Genomic DNA, 6266 nt, shown 5'->3' with positions numbered 1-6266 from the left:
ATTACAGCTACTGATTGCAGTCTGCCACCCAGACAGCTGGCGTCGGGTAAGTTTGGCTTTATACATAGCTTGGGCTTTGTCGAGTGAGGCTTAAACTATGTATTTAGATTGTAGTTAGGTATTATAGGTAGGCATCGTGGGCTGTATATTACTAGGTATTATAGGTAGGCATCGTGGGCTGTTGTGGGTAGTTGTTGTATGTAGTTATTGTAGGTTACTTTTGTATTCGGCGGTGCGGCGGTGCCGGGTGTAGCACGAAGCTAGCTAGCTAACTCACCTCCTGGACTAGTTGGAGTAGCTATTAGCAACGGTAGCAACTAAATACAATATCCTTTTAGCCAGCTACATTCGTTCGCAGCGACGCCGTTTTTCAAACAAAGTCAACACAGCAGCCATTGCTAGCTAGCCAACACTACCAGCTAGCTGTACTGTGGTAGCTAAATACAATATCTTTGTGCTAGCTAGCCAACGTTTAATTATTGCTGCGTTATGAAAGAACTAGACACGGACACGAATTATCTGTTTAGTGTGTTAACACACTATTGGTAGTTTGTTGTAACCAAGTATTGGTGCTAAACTGTGTGTTATTGGATGCTAGCATGCTAGTTAGCTATGGCGTCATAGTTAGCTAGCTGAATAAAGTAAGTTGAGTCTATTCCTTGAAACATTGAACCGCTGTAGTTTACAACAATTCTAATTTCTAAAGTGGAAGTTGGGAGAGTTTTATTCGGGTGGTTCAGTGAAACAATTATAGTTTCTGAGGTGGAAGTTGGGAGAGTTATATTTTTTTGGTAAGGGAGGCCCTGCTCTCTCCTTTCCCAGATGTTTAGTTCATTTCATTCCGATCTCCTCTGCATTATTGTAGCCATCTGCTACAGCCTGTCAACTATGCCTCTGCCTATCCCTGTTCTCTCCTCTCCGCACAGGCTACACAAACGCCTCACACCGCGTGGCTGCTGCCTCTCTAACCTGGTGGTCCCTGCACGCACCACACACCTGGAGTTCCAGGTCTCAGGCAGCCTCTGGAACTGCCGTTCTGCTGCCAACAAGGCTGACTTCATCCCAGCCTATGCTACCCTCCAGTCCCTCGACTTCCTGGCGCTGACGGAAACATGGATTACCACTGAAAACACTGCTACTCCTACTGCTCTCTCCTCGTCTGACCATGTGTTCTCGCATACCCCGAGAGCATCTGGTCAGAGGGGTGGTGGCACAGGAATCCTCATCTCTCCCAAGTGGTCATTCTCAATTTTTCCCCTAACCCATCTGTCTATCTCCTCATTTGAATTCCACGCTGTCACAGTCACTAGCCCATTTAAGCTTAATATCCTTGTCATCTATCGCCCTCCAGGTTCCCTTGGAGAGTTCATCAATGAGCTTGACGCCTTGATAAGTTCCTTTCCTGAGGATGGCTCACCCTTCACAGTTTTGGGGGATTTCAACCTCCCTACGTCTACATTTGACTCATTTCTCTCTGCCTCCTTCTTTCCACTCCTCTCCTCTTTTGACCTCACCCTCTCACCGTCCCCCCCTACTCACAAGGCAGGCAATACGCTTGACTTCATCTTTACTAGATGTTGCTCTTCTACTAATCTCACTGCAACTCCCCTCCATGTCTCCGACCACTACTTTGTATCCTTTTCTCTCTCGCTCTCCTCCAACACTACTCACTCTGCCCCTACACAGATGGTAACGCGCCGCCGCAACCTTCGCTCTCTCTCTCCCACTACTCTCTCCTCTTCCATCCTATCATCTCTTCCCTCTGCTCAATCCTTCTCCCTCCTATCTCCTGATTCTGCCTCCTCAACCCTCCTCTCCTCCCTTTCTGCATCCTTTGACTCCCTGTGTCCCCTATCCTCCCGGCCGGCTCGGTCCTCCCCTCCAGCTCCGTGGCTTGATGACTCATTGCGAGCTCACAGAACAGAGCTCCGGGCAGCTGAGCGGAAATGGAAGAAAACTAAACTCCCTGCCGACCTGGCATATTTTTACTCCCTCCTCTCTACATTTTCTTCATCTGTTTCTGCTGCTAAGGCCACTTTCTACCACTCTAAATTCCAAGCATCTGCCTCTAACCCTAGGAAGCTCTTTGCCACATTCTCCTCACTGCTGAATCCTCCCCCACCCCCCCCCCCCCCCCTCCCTCTCTGTGGATGACTTCGTCAACCACTTTGAAAAGAAGGTTGACGACATCCGATCCTCGTTTGTTAAGTCTAATGACACTGCTGGTCCTGCTCACACTGCCCTACCCTATGCTTTGACTTCTTTCTCCCCTCTCTCTCCAGATAAAATCTTGCGACTAGTGACTGCAGGCCGCCCAACAACCTGCCCGCTTGACCCCATCCCCTCCTCTCTTCTCCAGACCATCTCCGGTGACCTTCTCCCCTACCTCACCTCGCTGATCAACTCATCCTTGACCGCTGGCTATGTCCCTTCCGTCTTCAAGAGAGCGAGAGTTGCACCCCTTCTCAAAAAACCAACACTCGATCCCACTGATGTCAACAACTACAGACCAGTATCCCTTCTTTCTTTTCTTTCCAAAACTATTGAGCGTGCCGTCTTTAGCCAACTCTCTTGCTATCTCTCTCAGAATGACCTTCTTGATCCAAACCATTCAGGTTTCAGGACTGGTCATTCAACTGAGACTGCTCTTCTCTGTGTCACGGAGGCTCTCCGCACTGCTAAAGCTAACTCTCTCTCCTCTGCTCTTGTCCTTCTAGACCTGTCTGCTGCCTTTGATACTGTGAACCATCAGATCCTCCTCTCCACCCTCTCCGAGCTGGGCATCTCCGGCGCGGCTCACTCCTGGATTGCGTCCTACCTGACCGGTCGCTCCTACCAAGTGGCGTGACGAGAAGCTGTCTCCGCACCACGTGCTCTCACCACTGGTGTCCCCCAGGGCTCAGTTCTAGGCCCTCTCCTTTTCTCCCTATACACCAAGTCACTTGGCTCTGTCATATCCTCACATGGCCTCTCCTATCATTGCTACGCTGACGATACACAACTAATCTTCTCCTTTCCCCCTTCTGATAACCAGGTGGCGAATCGCATCTCTGCATGTCTGGCAGACATATCAGTATGGATGACGGATCACCACCTCAAGCTGAACCCTGGCAAGACGGAGCTGCTCTTCCTCCCGGGGAAGGACTGCCCGTTCCATGATCTCGCCATCACGGTTGACAACTCCGTTGTGTCCTCCTCCCAGAGTGCGAAGAGCCTTGGCGTGACCCTGGACAACACCCTGTCGTTCTCCGCTAACATCAAGGCGGTGACCCGATCCTGCAGGTTCATGCTCTACAACATTTGGAGAGTACGACCCTGCCTTACACAGGAAGCGGCACAGGTCCTAATCCAGGCACTTGTCATCTCCCGTCTGGATTACTGCAACTCGCTGTTGGCTGGGCTCCCTGCCTGTGCCATTAAACCCCTACAACTCATCCAGAATGCCGCAGCCCGTCTGGTGTTCAACCTTCCCAAGTTCTCTCACGTCACCCCCCTCCTCCGCACACTCCACTGGCTTCCAGTTGAAGCTCGCATCCGTTACAAGACCATGGTGCTTGCCTATGGAGCAGTGAGGGGAACGGCACCTCCGTACCTTCAGGCTCTGATCAGTCCCTACACCCAAACGAGGGCATTGCGTTCATCCACCTCTGGCCTGCTGGCTCCCCTTCCTCTGCGGAAGCATAGTTCCCGCTCAGCCCAGTCAAAACTGTTCGCTGCTCTGGCACCCCAATGGTGGAACAAGCTCCCTCACGACGCCAGGACAGCGGAGTCACTCACCACCTTCCGGAGACATTTTAAACCCCACCTCTTTAAGGAATACCTGGGATAGGATAAAGTAATCCTTCTACCCCCCCCCCCCCCCAAAATAAAAATTTGTAAAGTGGTTAACCCACTGGCTATAGGGTGAATGCACCAATTTGTAAGTCGCTCTGGATAAGAGCGTCTGCTAAATGACGTAAATGTAAATGTAATGTTTATATTTGACAAATTAGCCTCCTTGGCTAATCTTAAGAAACATAAGAGCAAACCAAAAATAATAGATCATGAAAAATGGTTTGATAATGATTGCAAAAATCTAAGAAAGTCATTGAGAAATATATCTAATCATAAACACAGAGACCCAGACAACAAAAATATACGCCTTCAATATGGGGAAACACTGAAGCAATACAAACACACCCTAAGAACAAAAAAGGAACAACACATTAGAAATCAGCTAGATGTGATTGAGTAATCCATAGAATCAAACCACTTCTGGGAGAATTGGAATAAATTAAACAAACCTCATAATGAGGAATTGGCTATCCAAAATGGGGATATGTGGAGAAATCACTTTGCAAACCTCTACAGCAATATAACTAAGAGCCCAGAACAACAAGATATACAAGAAAAATTACAAATCCTTGAATCAGCAGTCAAAGACTATCAGAATCCTGTGGATACCCCAATTACAGAACAAGAATTATTGGAAAAACTTTGCACTCTCCAACCCAAAAAGGCCTGTGGTGCTGATGGTATTTTAAATGAAATGATCAAATATACAGACCACAAATTCAAATTGGCTATACTCAAACTCTTCAACATTATCCTAACTGCAGGTATTTCCCCCGATATTTGGAACCAAGGTTTGATCACACCAATTTATAAAAATGGAGACAAATTTGACCCAAATAATTACAGAGGAATTTGCGTTAACAGCAACTTGGGGAAAATTCTCAGCAGTATCATAAACAGCAGACTACATAATTTCCTTGATGAACACAACGTCCTAAGCAGAAGCCAGATTGGATTTGTAAAAAATTATCGTACAACAGACCACATTTACACCCTCCAGACTCTAATTGACAAACAAGTAAATCAAAACAAAGGCAAAATCTACTCGTGTTTTGTAGACTTCAAGAAAGCATTTGATTCAATTTGGCACGAAGGTCTTTTTTACAAACTAATAGAAAGTGGTATTGGAGGGAAAACATATGATGCTATTAAATCAATGTACACTAAAAACAAATGTGCGATTAAAACAACAAGCAAACAGACTTCTTCTCTCAGGGACGTGGAGTGAAACAGGGCTGCCCAATAAGTCCAACACTATTTGACATCTACATTAACGAAGTGGCAAAAACATTAGAAGAATCGGCAGCACCTGGTCTCACCCTACACAACACTGAAATCAAGTGTCTGCTGTACGCAGATGACCTGGTGCTACTGTCTCCCACTAAGGAGGGGTTACAGCAGCATCTAGATCGTTAATCTAAAAAACCCGAATATAATGATATTTCAAAAAAGGTCCGGAAATCAGGATGACAATATATAAATTCTATTTGGACACAGTTCTATTAGAACACACCAAAAATTACACATATCTAGGACTAAATATCAGCAACACAGGTAGCTTTCACATGGCTGTGAATGAGCTGAGAGACAAAGCAAGAAGAGCATTCTATGCCATTAAAAGGAATATTAAAATCGAAATTCCAATTAGAATCTGGCTCAAAATTTTCCAATCAGTTATAGAACCAATTGCTCTATATGGCAGCGAAGTATGGGGTCCGCTCTCTAATACTGAATTTACCAAATGGGACAAACATCCAATCGAAATACTGCATGCAGAGTTTTGCAAGACTGTATTGCAAGTGCAAAGAAAAACTCCAAATAACGCATGTAGAGCAGAATTGGGCCAATACCCCCTCCTTATTCGAATAGAAAAAAGAGCCATCAAATTTTACAAGCATCTAAAAACAAGTGACCCCAAAACATTCCATCACACAGCTCTACTATGTCAAGAGATGAAACAAGAGAAGAGTCCCCTCAGCCAGCTGGTTCTGAGGCTCAGTTCACTAACCAAAACCAACCTCATAGAGCCTCAGGACAGCACTCAGAAAATCTGGCCCAACCAAATCATCACAAAGCAAAAAGAAAAATATATCACCTATTGGAAAGACACCACAAAAAATCTAAGTAAACTTCAATGCTATTTGGCTCTAAACAGACAGTACATGGTGGCAGACTATCTGACCACTGTGACTGATAGAAAACTGAGAAAAACACTGACTAGGTACAGACTCAGTGAGCACAGTCTGGCTATAGAGACCGGTCGTCACAGGCAAACCTGGCTGCCCAGAGAGGACAGGCTGTGCTCACTCTGCCCCCGGGGAGAGGTAGAGACAGAGCTGCATTTCCTATTACACTGTGACAAATACTCAGACCTAAGAGAATCTTTCTTTCCCAAAATTATCATTCAGTACAAAGAATTTGAAACTTTAAAA

The sequence above is a fragment of the Coregonus lavaretus genome, assembly GCF_964263955.1.
Source record: "Coregonus lavaretus genome assembly, chromosome: 27".
Taxonomy (NCBI): domain Eukaryota; kingdom Metazoa; phylum Chordata; class Actinopteri; order Salmoniformes; family Salmonidae; genus Coregonus; species Coregonus lavaretus.
The sequence above is the reverse complement of the archived record's forward strand: the minus strand, read 5'-3'. Positions refer to the sequence as shown.